Below are 15,168 nucleotides of genomic sequence, written 5' to 3'. Positions count from 1 at the left end.
TTTTACCAGCTATCTAGACATCCCTTAATCCAGTCAAGTTGACACATAAAGTTAACCATCCCAATTAAAGATATTGGAGTTATCATAGATTGTAAAACAAGTACCCTTACTATGTACATGTAGATAAAAGCAAAGTTAAATTTTGGCAGGGAATTGGAAACCATAAAAAGTAATATGTATTTGTAAGAGAAACAAAAATAAATTTTATAACTGTTAGAACAGAGAACATTAAAACAGTTATTATAACTATATCTCCTATGTTCAAGAATGTAGAGAAAACCACAAACGTGGTTGAATGACATGCAAAAATAAAGACCCAAATAAAATTTCTAGAGATGAAATATCCATGATTTGGCTCCTTGGTTCTCACACTCATGTCTCATTCCCGTTGAGAACACAGCACCATATATAGTCTCTAATTTAATGCTTATGCTATCTCCTGGAGGATGACATCCCATCCTCTTAGAATGCTACCTCTGAACTGGCACTTCAGCTATACTTTTCAAAGGGCATTTCAGTGTTCTATGAGACTTGCTCCTATGGGGTTGTGTAGTAAGTCAATAGTGGACTCTGACACACATGACCTTACTATGGCCGATTCCCACATCTCCTTTTCTGTGAAGCAGATCCCATGATTGCATGTTATGCCTTGTTGGATTCTGTGCTTATAAATAAGGCATTCTGTGAAGACTAGGTGATAGTACCGAGGTTTTGTGGATAGGAAAGAAAAACATACCTGGAGTACTTACCTATCCCTGTTACGATAAACCATTGGCTTTTCCAGGATGAAGAGGCCAATGTAGTGAACTTGTCACCAATTTGTCAATTGATTTCCAGGAATTTTGCTATATTAGAGGGTTGGTATCAGTAGGATATTGAGAGGCATCAGTAGCTGGACTTGCTTTGGCAACTGGGAGTCCATACTGTTGGCTTCATACATAGCCTCTGTCTCTGATCTTATGTCTACTGTTCTCATGCACCAATAGTGGCAGTTCTAAGGTGATCAATAAAAAAGGTAGCATCAAAGGTCTAAGAAATTTTGATAGTATGGTTGTTCAGTGCCTCTTCCATGGTAGATGCTTTCTGGTGGAACTTGATGACTTTATCCAATCCCATCTGTTTACTCATGTGACTCCACATCAGAATTCCTTGTCTCTGGTCATTTAGCCCTTTTTGTTCCAAGCCTCTGTCCATTCAGCCAAGCTGTTGGTCACTGACCAGAAATCTGTGTACATCCTCGTATAGGTCCATTTCTTCTGTACACAGTGCATATGATCTGATGCACTCTTTGTGTCTCTGTTCTTTGGAGAAGTTTTCATCTCTAGTCTTTCAAGACCACCTTTGAATGTAGCTTTAATGTAGACACTGTCAATTTGTAGCTCATATCCACTTACTGAGCCAGCTATTCTAAGCTAAGCTTGGGCTTTTTATTCCTCTTTCTCTAGCTGGTCATATGGGATACTCTTCCCCAACACACATACACACATATACAACCAACGTGGCCAAAGATATACAACTAATTTGGCCAAAGATATGAACCGAGGAAGAGATATTGGTCCATCTGTGTCAGATGATATGGGGGCCTATGAACATGTTTGTGTAGTTTCCTTATGCCGTCTGGTCCTCTGTGGGCTCAATCTGAGGTGTGTATTTCTATCTTATGAAAAACTGCTGCTGGGCTACCCAATTGTGTAATTTAATGGGTCTCATAGAACCCAGGTTGTGATGGACAGTTCTAGCCATAGTCGCTTGGTAATCTCATGGTGAACTCTTTCAAATCTATGAGAGTTGAACTAACATACCAGGAACTGTTCTTTAAAGGCATATATAATTCTTTGACTTGTTTCATAATCCCAGTGGTCTTGGTGAAGTAATGTGTCTTCAGTATCCTCCCATGAAACACAATCTTTTGTCAGGCCTTGTGGCTTCACAGTTTCTTCATCCCAGCATGCCCATGTCTTTCAGCCTCTTTATTCTTTCCTTCACTGCCTGACAGGGCAATTTAGTCATCTCTGCATCACTCAGCACTGGCCATTGCTTTTTCCAGGCTTCTAATAGCCATCTTAACACAGAGTTTGCTTGATTCCTCTTTCTAGTATATACTACCTAATTCTTCCACCTCCTCCTTTTTTCCTCTCTTTTCACACCCAGGACAATTCTCGTCTGGTTTTCCTGGGATTTAACTCATTTATTATCCCAGCTATCAGTAGAGGAGGTGGAAGTAGCACTTGAGGATACCACTTGTTGCTTTGGTTGGCATCTTCTGTGGCATCTTCTAATGGAGGAGAAATGCTAGCTCTTACTGAAGAAGAGTGGGCTCCCTCTGCAGGCTCTCTGGGTTCAGGGCATTCTACAGAGCCAACTTCCTCCCAGGCATCCACCCAGATGTTCTCATCCCACCTTTTCAGGTTTTTCCAATCAGAACTCTACCCTTGGCATTGCAGATTCACTTTATGAATTCAAAAGTCTTTGTTTTGTTACTATCAGATCTTTAGTTTGCTGCTAATCAGTGTCTGCTGTTGTGCTGGAGGAGATAAAATCTTTGTATGAAATGAAAGAGGTCCTTTGTTAAAGATACACCACTTGTTAATGGCCCCTAGTTTCTCATTATCCCTCTACAGAAGATCATAGTAACCAGTCAACAAACTCTGGTGTTGTATATGCATTTCCCACCGCATTGCCCAGTGCCTTCCCCCTGAATATCTTTCAAATACCTGAACTGTTTCACCTGCAAAGACCTGGAAAAAGTGGCTTCTCCACTAGGATGTTTTCCCAGGCCACCATCAGAGAAACCTTCAGCAGTGGAGATACCTGCTGCTTATGCCAGAAGATATCCATATTCCACAATATGGTGTCCTCTTCACCCACTGGACATTGAGTGGCTTTGGCATGAATGTTAACTGGAATCCAGAGAAACAGTAGCTGGGGACATCAGTCAGTTACACTCCTTGCAGCAGGAAATCTGACTGGTGTATTTACATGGCTGATGCACAAGATAATATACAAAATTGTTTAGATATTTCCTATTATTATAACTATTGCTACAAGGGTATTTGCCCTAGTTTAGTTTAGAGCTTGCAGTTTCTATTCGTATGGTCTCTTTATAATGGACTTTAATTCCCTTCATATAATTTCTTTTTAATGTTTCAAAAACAGTATGGAGGTTCCTCAAAAAAATATAAATGCCATGTGACCTAATTCCACTATTGAGTGTTACCCAGGGAAAATGTGTACACACACACAGTGGAATATTACATAACCCATAACCATTGAAAAGGCTGATAGCATGCCATTTGAGACAATATGGATGGACCTAGAGGGTGTTCTGCTAAGTGAAATGGGTCAGACTGAGAAAGACAAATATCATATGATTCCACTTATAAATGGAATCTAAAAAAAATGAATAAACAAAAAGCAGAACCATAAATACAGAGAACAAACTGATGGTTGTCAGAGGGGAGAGGGATGGGAGTTTGGGCAAAAGGGGTGAAGGGAAGAGAAGAAAATACAGGTCTCCAGTTATAGGATGATTAAATCATTGGAATATAAAGCAGACCATAGGGAATACAGTCAATGGTATTGTAATAGCAATGTAATGAGACAGATGGTAGCTATACTTGTGGTGAACATAGCATAGTGTATAAACTTGTCAAATAACTACATTGTACACCTGAATCTAATATAACATTGTGTCAGCTATACTAAAAAAGTGGAGACAATTCTGAAAAGAAAAAACTATGATTTTGTCTCTTTATTCATTAACCATCACCTATTCTATCTCATTGCCTTGTCTTTATTTTTTTTTTTCAACGTTTTTTTTTTTTTTTTTTTTTTTTTGGGACAGAAGGAGACAGAGCATGAACGGGGGAGGGGCAGAGAGAGAGGGAGACACAGAATCGGAAACAGGCTCCAGGCTCCGAGCCATCAGCCCAGAGCCTGACGCGGGGCTCGAACTCACGGACCGCGAGATCGTGACCTGGCTGAAGTTGGACGCTTAACCGACTGCGCCACCCAGGAGCCCCTCATTGCCTTGTCTTTATTCCAGGTGATGGTACCTAGAAATTTTGACATTGTGTCATTATGGTTATTGTTCTTCTTCCCATAGATAGATAGATAGATAGATAGATATTTTTAAAAGATAGCATTGAGTCTTTGCGGTTTGAGGGGAAAGAGGAAAAAGATGACCTTATGACTTGGCTTGAGAAACTCTTCTTAATAGTCATATAGCTTGTAGAAATATCGTAGAGTCAGTGTTAAATGAGAGAAATTTCATTCACCGGTCAGGTGATCTATCTGTTGTTCAATACTACAGAGATAACAATAGAAACTAGGATAACCAGAAAGGGTAGGGAAAAAATTAAAAATAAAAACAAAGTGGGGAAAGAAAACAAAACCTTGAGTATTTTTAGGTGATAAGTGTTCCTTGTCAAAAGAAGCATTTAACGATATATTATTCATTGTGGATGGCAAGATCCAAGAACTTAGTAGCAATTATATTTTCCTCAGAATGAATTTGTATGTATAATTTAATACAGTAAGCCAAACCCTAGATATTTTTGAATTCTATTAAAAATTTTAGAATATCAGAAATTATATGAGTCTAGTGTAGCCATATATTGTGACATTTCACAATTTAGTTTTAACTAATCTTTGTTTCTACAATAGATTAGAACCGTATCTCAAGGTCCAAGGGTCTTTTAAACTTCACTTTCAGTTGCCAATTGCTTAAGATAGTTTATTACCTTTAAAAAATATATTTGCTATGTTTGGCAAGGCTAGTTGAACCATTTGTTAGGCAGACATTTCTATGTCCATTTCTGTAAGGACATTAACCACTTCTCAGAAATTTAGTAATTTGAAAGAAGAGAAAAAAGGAATTAGGATCCATGGCTGCTGATGTGCTGTTTCACAAAATTTTTGAGAAGAATTGGCTAATTCATAACAGTAATGCTTCCAGACTTCTAAAATGTTTTCGTGAATATACTTAATTCCATTGAGACTATCATGCTTTCTCATAGTATCTTATACAACTTGTCCCTTCTCTGATTAACAGGTTTTAAAGCACATTAACCCACTTTAAAAAAATTAAACCCATGAGAAATGTAGAACTTGCCTTAATTCCTCATGTCCTCCAAGAGGCCAACAGGGTAGACTGAGTGAAGAATCCTCCTTACAAAACCACATGAAGTCTAGGCCAAATGGAAGATAAAAATAGCTAAAACCAATGCCAGGAAATTATCATAATATGGTTTGCACAGCTTGTGAGCTAAATCCTTAGTGGGTAAGGTCCATGTTTTGTGCTTGTCCTACACAACTTCTGTTTGATTCAGAATTGTTTTTAAGGTGAGCTGAGAATTTTTGTAGGTATTTTTAGAAGCATTTCTGTCTGTTCTAACAAAACCAAAGACACTTATTCAAACTACATAGAGGTAGTTTTGGAGAGAAAGTGCTTTTCCTTTGCCATGGGCTTACCCTAAAATCCCCAAAATGTCTCCCCAAACTGCACTCTCAGACACAAAGAAGGCTAGAAGAAATATCATGCGTTTTCAGTGTGAAGCCATTCCTACAAGGAGCACTTTCTATTTGTGGTGTATCATTTGTATTCTGTTCTTAAAGGTCAGCAAAGCGCAATGACGTGGCATGGGTTTGCTTTGTTAAGTGGTATTTATTTAAAAAAAATCTATTTCCATATGAAAATGCGTTTTATGTATATTAGGTCCCCGTTGGGCTATCTTCTCTACTTAATATTTAATATTTGCTGCTGTAGCACTAAGAGTTAATGTTTCATTGTATAGAAAAATACAACTTTAGTTTAGAAGGTGAAAAGGAATCATTCTGCTGGGTTAGACAAGTAAGAGGGGCCACAGCAGTGAATTTACCCAGGTGGTAGCAAGCACAGGGGAATTAAGATATTATGCTAATGAGGTGTGCTCCACTCCCAAGCTCTTGGAGACTTGTTGCTAAGCAATACTCATTACAGCAGTGTAAAAGATATGAAAACATAATTCAGTTATGGAAACAATAAAAGCCCTTACCGTTTTCAAAGGAGGTTGCGGTAATACATAATTTCAGGCCAAAACCACTCTAAAGCTCACATGAGGGTTGCAGAGCAGTAGCAAATTATTCAGATTTATGAAGGGGTGGTGTGAGATTAGCACAAACTTGATGTAAAATTGGTTTAAGCCTCATTGCCATCCATCACTCCTGTGGAGCACGACAATAACCATAAGCACAATAACATTACAGGAACCACACACACACACAAGAGATTTATTTCACCAATATGATGCTATTAGATCAAAACTGAGTTTCAAGTTCGTTCTTTGTAGGTAGGATATTTCATTCACGTAAAATTGTTCCTAAAGTTAACAGGCATTTTCCATGAAAAAAGAACAATATTAAAAACACCCAATGTGTCTAACACTTCAACTTTACATACATAAATATATTTCTTTTAAACATGTATTTTTGGTACAGAACTCAAAACTACTAGAACTCTGAGTTAATTTTTAGGATCAGTTTTTTTAAGAAGAAGGTTGTATTTGGTTTGAATAAGTGATTTGATGGCTGAACTGTGGAATTTCTTTAATGTATTTATAATATCATAAGTGATAAGGGCAAAAAATTTGTGAAAAGAACTTAGTCCCTAAAGGAGGACATATAGTTATTTGTAGTCATGCAGGGTCTATCTTAATTGTGTGGAGTAACTATCAGGCATACCATAGAGACAAAGGGCATTCTCACTCGGTTATATTGCTCGAATTTAAACATAGACTTTTCCTAGATTGTTGAACGTTGAGGTCCTCTCTAAATGGGAATGATCCATTTATAATTTTATATAGCTTTGCACGTTGCTTATAATCATCCCTACATACAAGCCTGGTCTTTGTTAGGGTTATTAACTATTTCGGCTCTATAGAATACAAGGAAACTACTTTCTGAACTATTTTTAAATTTTTTGATGAGTGTCTTAGACTCTACCAGGATAATGATTTGACAAAGTAACAGGTGTGTTTTTATACTTCTACCCACAAGCACCCGTCATTCATGTCTGAAGATGTGACATTGCCATTTGTCTCAGGGGAGAGTTGTCAGGATTACACATTTCTAGCACCTATAATAAATTTTGAGTTCACTTGAAGGAAAGATTTAGGAAAAAGAGTAGTCCAGCCAGCACCATCTGCATCACCCAGGCTAGACAGAGCTTGTGTGAGGGAAGAGTGAAGAACTGGGAGAGGAAGTAGGAGTTCACCTTGAAGTTTGTTTTCACACCCTTGGGAAATTTCTGATGGAAGGGGACACATGAGGAAAAGAAACCCTAAAAGTTGAGGATCTGAGAGTGGGAGAGACCCATGTCTCTCCAGGCTCAATGCATCTCTGGTAAAAAGAGTCCTCACCAAAGTCTCTCACATCTTTTTTGGGGTGTGTATGTGTTTATTTTTGAGAGAGAGAGAGAGAGAGAGAGAGAGTGTGTGTGTGTGTGTGTGTGTGTGTGTGTGTGTCTGAGGGAGGGGCAGAGAGAGAGGGAGACAAAGAATCTGAAGCAGGCTCCAGGCTCCCAGCTGGGGCACAGAGCCTGACACAGAGCTCTAACTCAAGAACTGTGAAATCATGACCTGAGCTGAGGTTGGACACTTAACTGACTGAGCAACCCAGGCACCCCAAAAGTCTCTCACATCTTGGCACAAGGATGATCAAAAGGCTACCATGTTTTTAGAGAAGAATGAGACCTTGCTTGTGTAGGAGTCTCCTGCCTCAGAAAGACAGGAAAGTGAAATCTTTTCTGTGTTCCTGGGATGCAAGCAAAAGGGCTAAGGGAGAACTAGTGTCTGTGAAGAATCTCGTGGTCAGATCAATGAGGGAGCAGGGTAGCATACATGACCTCATGGCCAGAGGCTGGGTGAGACCTGGGAGGATTTCATAGGGTTAGAGGTACATGACTGAAATTCATGACGGATGTCTGTGCTCCTCAGCAAAGGTCAGTATGTGCATAGCACCCAGCCAAGCATCGATGAGAACCAATACCTCCTCAACAAAGGAGACACCATAGTCCTTTTATTGAGCACTTTCAACTTGAAGGTGTATATACATGGAAATAGGTTACCCTTTCCCCCCAACATCTCCCAGGTTTGTGAGGCCACTTATCTCTTTCTGAAAGGTGCACAACCTTTAAGGACATGTGAGAAAATTGTTTAACATCTTGGTTAAGCAATTTTAAACTTTTAATTTCACATTCTTCTTAAAACTTCCTCTGTGTTCTGTCTCTGCCACCAAGGCAAAGCTTGTCTCGGAGAGAGATGGCTGGGATCTGTTTTGTTATTCCTCCTTACACTCTACTCTAGGATTTTGAAGTAGGAGTGGAAGTGTGATCTAGATCAGGGCCACCTCCTTTTATTCTCTCTCTTTTTCCTCCCTCCCTTCCTTCTTTCCCTTTCTTTCTTTCCTCCTCCTGTCTGTTCCTTCCCTTTCTTTCCTTCTATTCCTCTTCTTGCTCTTTTTCTTTTCCTTGCCTTCCTTCCTTTCCTCCATCCTTTCTTTCAAAAACTTCTTTACTATTACCTATCACAAAGGTGATCATATCTTCTGGTTTGCTAGGACAGTACTGGGTTATGACTGTTGTCCTCATGTAATAGTATGTACCTAGTTTTACTATCAAAGGTATATGAGTTTGGAACACTAACTACATAGTCATGCAAATTGATACATATAAAAAAAAGTAAAAAATATATAAATGCATGACTCACTGAGTAATCCCAAAATAATATTTGTGTAGTTCCCACACAAATCAAGAAATATTACATGGTCAGTATTTGGGAAACCTTTAATTCTTCCCCAAATTACTATAAAAGGTAACCATCATCCTTACTTACAACACTATAATTTGGTTGTGCCTATTTTTAAATTTTTATAAATTTCTTCTTTTATAAGATTCATTAATGTTACTGAGTACAGTTAGAAGGCATAAATTTTCATTGTGGTATAATATTCTATTTGACTTTAGCACTGTTTTAAAAAGTGCTCATTTATTTTTGAGAGAGAGAGAGAGACAGACAGACAGAAAATTCCACACTGTCAGCACAGAGCCCAACACAGGGCTCAATCACACGAACTGTGAGATCATGACCTGAGCCAAAGTCCAGAGTCAGATGCCACCCAAGCACCCCTACACCACTGTTTGTTTGTTTTTTTTAAATGTATTCTACTGTTTAGGGCAGTTGGATAGTTTCTGGTTTTAGGCTATTATGAGTATGCTATGAAAATTTGTATATGGGTTTCTTAGTACACAGACTTTTTTAGATAAATACCTAAGAGAGGAATTGCTCAGATATAAGGTGCAAACATATTTATTAGCTAATGTTAAGCTGTTTTCCAGAGTGGTTGCTAGTATACAAAAATGTGGCTGATTTTTTTGTGCATGCATATTTTTATTTAATTTCCTAAACAGCCCTTTGAGATGTATACACACACACACACACACACACGCACACACACAAACACATGCACACTAAGTAATCTGACTGTCGAGGCACCATGCTTAAACATGAGGCTTTACCTCCTTCCATACATGGAAAAACACTGCTAGTTGCCACTCCACCATTTAGTCTCCCTGTTTTCTGAATCAGCAGAATCCTGATCCCTAGGAAGCCAAGACTAGATTTCCTAGTCTCTCATCCATTTAGGGATATTCAATGAGATATGAGATATAAGCAAAAGTTTTGGGTGAGAATTCTGGGAAAGGTACTTAAAGGGTGCTGACTATGTTGGGAGAAACGTCCTTTGTCTTTTTTCTGCCTCCTTTTTCTTCCTGTCCAAATCTTGGAGGTGATGACTGGAGTTTCAGCAGCCATTTTGGATGATGAGGAGTCCTTGAGTATGATAGATTTGTTTACTTCTCCTTTAGTTCATGTTTTAGTCCATGTCAGTTTTTGTTCCATGTATTTTGAATCTCTTATGTGATGCATGATAATGTGGGATTATTATGTTCTCTTGGTTATTTTAACCCCTTTATCGTTGTAAGTGAAATTTTATTCTTGGTGTTTTAGTTTACTAGGACTATGGTACCAAATTACCACAAAGTAAGTGACTTCAAGCAACAGAAATTTTTTTTTCTCACAATTCTGGAGTTAGAAATAAAAGTGTGGGCAGAGCCATGCTCCCCTCAAAATCTCTAGGGAAGAATTTTTCCATGCCCCTTCTATCTTCTGTTGGTTGCCAGCAGTCTTTGGTGATTTGGGGCCTGTGGTAGTCTAACTCCAATCTCTGCCTGTGTCTTGCCATGGTCATTTTTCCCTCTTGTCTCTCTACCCATATCCTCCTTTTATAAGGGCACCAGCCCTATTTGATTTAGAGTCCACCTTAAGTTGACTAAATCTGCAAAGATCTTATTTCCAAGTAATGTCACATTCACAGGTTCTAAAGTGAATTATTTAAAAAATTTTAAGCAAGGGTGGTTTTAAAAGTTTTATTTTTTCCTTACATTGAAGAAGTCTGAAGTAAGCACTTCAGAGCAGGCAAGGCAGTTTCATGGCCATCAGGGACCCAGGTGCCTTTTATTCAGGGATGTCATCCTTAGTGAGTGCCATCCATCCTCATGTCAACACATTAGCACAGAATGGCCCCTATGCCACTAGCCTTCATGTTCCTATTTCGGGTAACAGGAAGAAGGGGTAAGATCAAAAGCCTCCCATCATTCCACTTAAAAAACAAACAAACAAACACCACACCCAGTGATTTCCATATACTGCTTTCATCATCCCTCTCTGTGAGGAAGTCTTTCTACCATCCTTCTGTACAAACTAAAGGAAATATAGTTTTTTAAACTGAGTATATTGCTGCCCTGACAGTATAGGCAATTGTCACATAGGAATACACAGAAGATGTAAAGAGGATAATTAATTACCTAGCAAGCTTTGCCATATAAGTATCACTATTCACAATGATGTATTTGTATGATCACTTAATGTCTGTTTTCCCCTTCTGAATATAGCTTATAGAAGGCAGGAATAATTTTTACTTTTTTTTTTAATCAGCCCCTATCATAGAAGAGTCTTAATAAATATTTGTGAAATGAGGTTTATTATATAATATTAAATTGTTCTCAATATAGTCTCCCCTTACACGTCCTTATTATTTGGATCAGATAAAGCCACTCTTTGGATGTGTCCCAAAAATGGACACCATAGCCCATATGGGATTTAGCCAATGCAGATATAAATGCTTTTTCCTTTTAATAAAAGACTCTGGCAAGAAATTTATGTAAAGGCATTTCATAGCTCAACAGTTATGCATTCAAATTTTCCAGTGTCTATAAAGTACCTGATCTACCCTCAATTGCTTTGGCATTCCAAGTCTGTCTCACATTAATATTCATATTGGGTTTCAAGAAAGACATTTGCTAAGTTTAGAACCTGCAATAACTCATGAGCTAAAAAAATTTTTAATTAAGCACCAAACTTTGTAGGCCCAGTTCATTTACCCTTGGCAGAGTGAAGCTTTCAGCAGAATAGCTTATATAGCTGATTATAAAAGCTGTAAGAGTTCCCAGGACAGAAGATGAGTCCAAGAAAGAAAACATCCCAACAGTGATCTGATGATCTAACTGTAAAAGATTCAGATGTGTAATAACAGATGTTCCTCCCAAATGCAGTTTTTAAAAGCCAGATGGAAAAATGGAAAAATGGCATGAGTCAAGTATATTCTGCAATTTTAACATATTTTAGGTCCAGTTGGGAAGAATTTAGGTGAGGCTAGGCAAAAAACACTGCTAAAGGATATATCCAGAAGTACTGAATCAATTTCCTACGTCCAGCCTGTTTCTGGGGACTAGACTGCTCAGGCAGCCAAGATGTTATTCTGGCTCATAATGATTTTTGTTGCTTTTATTTATGAAAATAGTTTACTAACTAAAGATATCCTGAAGATCACCACTCAAATACTCATGAAGAGAAAGACTGACAAATGGCATCATTTCTGCCAAGATATAACTGGTGACCCTGACAGAGTCACTTTCATCTTCTGTATCTTAAAATCCTTGTCATCATGGGCGATGAAAAGAGAGCCACCAGCAGGCAGAGTCTGACATAGGACTTCTAATGAAAATGAAGGAACAAAATGAAATAAACAAAATGAAACCTCCCCAAAGAAACTCACAATTCAGCTAGAACTGATTGTATACTGTCTAGATATGGGGCACTGTATAGATGCTGGACCTGTACTGGTGGCTAAAACACCTGAATTCTCAGGAGCTCCCTCAGGAGTTTAATCTGAAGAGGACCACCAGACCCCTAGGGAAGGAAAAGAAAACACAGAACCACCTTATTTGTACCCCAAATTTTTCATTGTTTGCTACAGTGTATTTAAAACAACAAAATGATGAAAACAGCAACAGAACTTTTAAGAATTACCAACAGAAGCTGCTTCCCTAATACCTTTAAGGGTGGGTTTGAAAGCTAGACACATGCATTCATTAATAAGAGCCTAAGACTCTATATATAGAGTCTCTATATATATAATAAGAGCCTAAGACTATAGCATAAGTGGATGCCTAAAGACCCAAATGCTTGTTCTTGTTAGGCTATACCAGAAGGATTCTGTTAGTTCCAATTCATGATGCCATTTTGGGGTGCATATGTGTTGGTCGTATATCTTCTTGAAGATAAACTGAATAAGCAAATCAACAGACTTATTGGCATTCTTGGAGCAGCCACCAGTAGACCTCGCAGAGACTCTATGGACAGAGAGTTCTTTCGTTCCAGGTAAGGATTTCTAACATTGTCTAACTTTACTTTGTGTTGACAGAAGCTGATATATTTTATAACTTAATTAAAGCCATAAAAAGGAAAAACTTTGTTTACTCCATGGGTGCTTTATTTGGTAATATTCCAATCTCAGGTTGTTCTAGGAAAAGCACTATATGAACTCTGCTTACATCACAGGATGCTATATTTTCAGAGGTGGTTGTCCAATCCCACTATAGGCCAAGACAAGTTCTACCATCTGTTACCCACACAATTACCACAACAGAAAATGGGAACACTGTTGGTGTTTTTTTTTTTTTTTAGATGAACCAACGTGCAGCAAGAAATGTCTAATGTTGAACAACCCAGCACAACAGTGTAGGTCACTTGGGCTCAGATTTGAAGCTATAGCAGTATTGGAAATAATAAATTCTTTGTATAGAAGAAAGGGATAAAATAGTTTCTCCCTTTTTATCAGGATGGAAAGAGGCTCAATGCAATGCTCTTTCAAAAGTAAAAGTTTACATCTAATTCTATAATAAAAGTGGAAGATTATTGAAAAAAAAACTATTTAGCTTATTCTTCCAGTTTTCATGTTCCACCATATACAACAGAATTTACAATTTGCATAGGAAGGAGCAAAGGACATCCTTCTCATAAATGCAAACCTATTTGAAGTATTTTAAATACCACTTTTAGTAATAGGGTTGGCTGAAGGCATGGAGGCTCTTTCTTTGAGAAGATTTGTTTCAAATTAACTGATATTCTTTTAGAGTCTCTCCAGCTGAATGTGGCCCATCCCTTCAATAAATATTTCGGTTTGCAGTTTCCACATCCTCTGGAAAAGCTCATCAGGCTAGGAGACTGTAAAATCCAGGTCTGTGATTTCTCTTGTATTTACTTGTATTCACATTTCTTTTCTGAATCATCAGAATCACAGCTGCTGAGGCTTGTAGGTTAACTTTAATGACATCATTACAGAATCATTCTAGAACCAAGACTGTCCACTTCTTCAGAGACTTGTATATGGCAGGGGGGGGGGGTATTTAATATCAGTAAGGACACTGCTTTATTGTGAAGCCAGGGAAAACACCTAGAGTGACCATTGTTATTTAATATTATGAGAACTTTTCACTCACAGTGATATGTGAAAATGTGTATCACATTAATAAACCTTAAGATGGGTTCAGTGAACAGTTGGGAAAAGCCTACCTTTCATCCCCTTTGATCATTATCTTTCTTTTGGAGGCTTATATTTGAAAAGAAGTGTTTATAGCAACCTGGATAGAGCTTAATTACTAAACTCACAAAATATGCAATACAGTAGAAAACAATGTTCAGGAATATTTTTTTCTTCCAGACAAATTCTAACCGCTAGAATATTTGACAGGTAAAATTAATAGCCATGATCTACATAATCCATGCAGCATTTGAATATTCCATTAGGCAAAAATAAGTCATGGATGTGAAATCCAGGTTAAGAGATGGTGCTGTGTGTTTTAAATTGATTTACAGTTTGACAGAGCAAAGCGATCTGTATCAAGAAAAACAAAATTTTCAAAGCTTGTCTGTGATGAAAGAACACATTTGTTTGAAGGGAAGACTAGGGGTAGGAACAGGGGCAGGGGTAAATATGGCTTATAGTTAATGTAGTTAGGACAGGTCAGCAGATGTGTCAGCAGACTTGTTAAACAAGAGGACTGAATTTTTTAATGGAAATTTTTATTGAGAAGGCACTGCCTTTGAACCGGATGTGTCTTGTTATGTAGCTTCTTCAGTAGCCAAGCAACAGTGCTAGAGCATAAGGACTTGTTATTACCGGGGCTCTTCAGCTTTCAACTGAACTGTTCTTTTAAAAACAAGGTGCATTTGGGACATCTGGATGGCTCAGTTGGTTAAGCATCAGACTTCAGTTTGGGTCATGATCTTGTGATTTGTGAGTTCGAGCTCCAGGTCAGGCTCTGTACTGACAGTTCTGAGCCTGGACCCTCCTTTGGATTCTGTGTCTCCCCATCTCGTGCTCTGTCTCTCTCTCTCAGAAACAAACATTAAAAAATTTTTTTAATAAAATAAAAAATAAAAAACAAGGCGCATTTAAGTTACTCCCTGACACCAGTCACTCCCCTTCTTTCTGGGAGCAGCATATTCCACTTCTGTTTTCATCTTCGTTGATTGGCAGATTAGAGTTTAAGAAAAAAAAAAGACATTTAGCAGTTCTTCAGTGGCCACTTTATGAAAGGCATTTTATGTACAATTTTCTGTGGTCATGAAGGCCTGAAATAATGCCACAAACTAAGAAGCTTGGAAGTGCAGTTATTACATATTTTAAAAGATCTTTTGGTGAATAGCATGCCTTATTTTTTTGTTTTAAATTAGAGCTGATCTCTGACAACCCTCAAGATCCTCAAATTTTGAGTAGACTTTTTTTCTT

General features: G+C 38.0%; 1 non-coding gene across 1 annotated transcript; it reads left to right on the top strand.

Annotated features, from left to right (window-relative positions):
• The first annotated feature begins 14,468 nt into the window (after positions 1-14,468).
• On the top strand, positions 14,469-14,608 carry LOC125910615 (small nucleolar RNA SNORA50). The gene has a single exon (XR_007454110.1). It is a non-coding gene; the product is annotated as a small nucleolar RNA SNORA50 (small nucleolar RNA).
• Positions 14,609-15,168: the final 560 nt, after the last annotated feature.

The sequence above is a fragment of the Panthera uncia genome (assembly GCF_023721935.1).
Source record: "Panthera uncia isolate 11264 chromosome B3 unlocalized genomic scaffold, Puncia_PCG_1.0 HiC_scaffold_1, whole genome shotgun sequence".
NCBI classification, from domain to species: domain Eukaryota; kingdom Metazoa; phylum Chordata; class Mammalia; order Carnivora; family Felidae; genus Panthera; species Panthera uncia.
The sequence above is the reverse complement of the archived record's forward strand: the minus strand, read 5'-3'. Positions and strand labels throughout refer to the sequence as shown.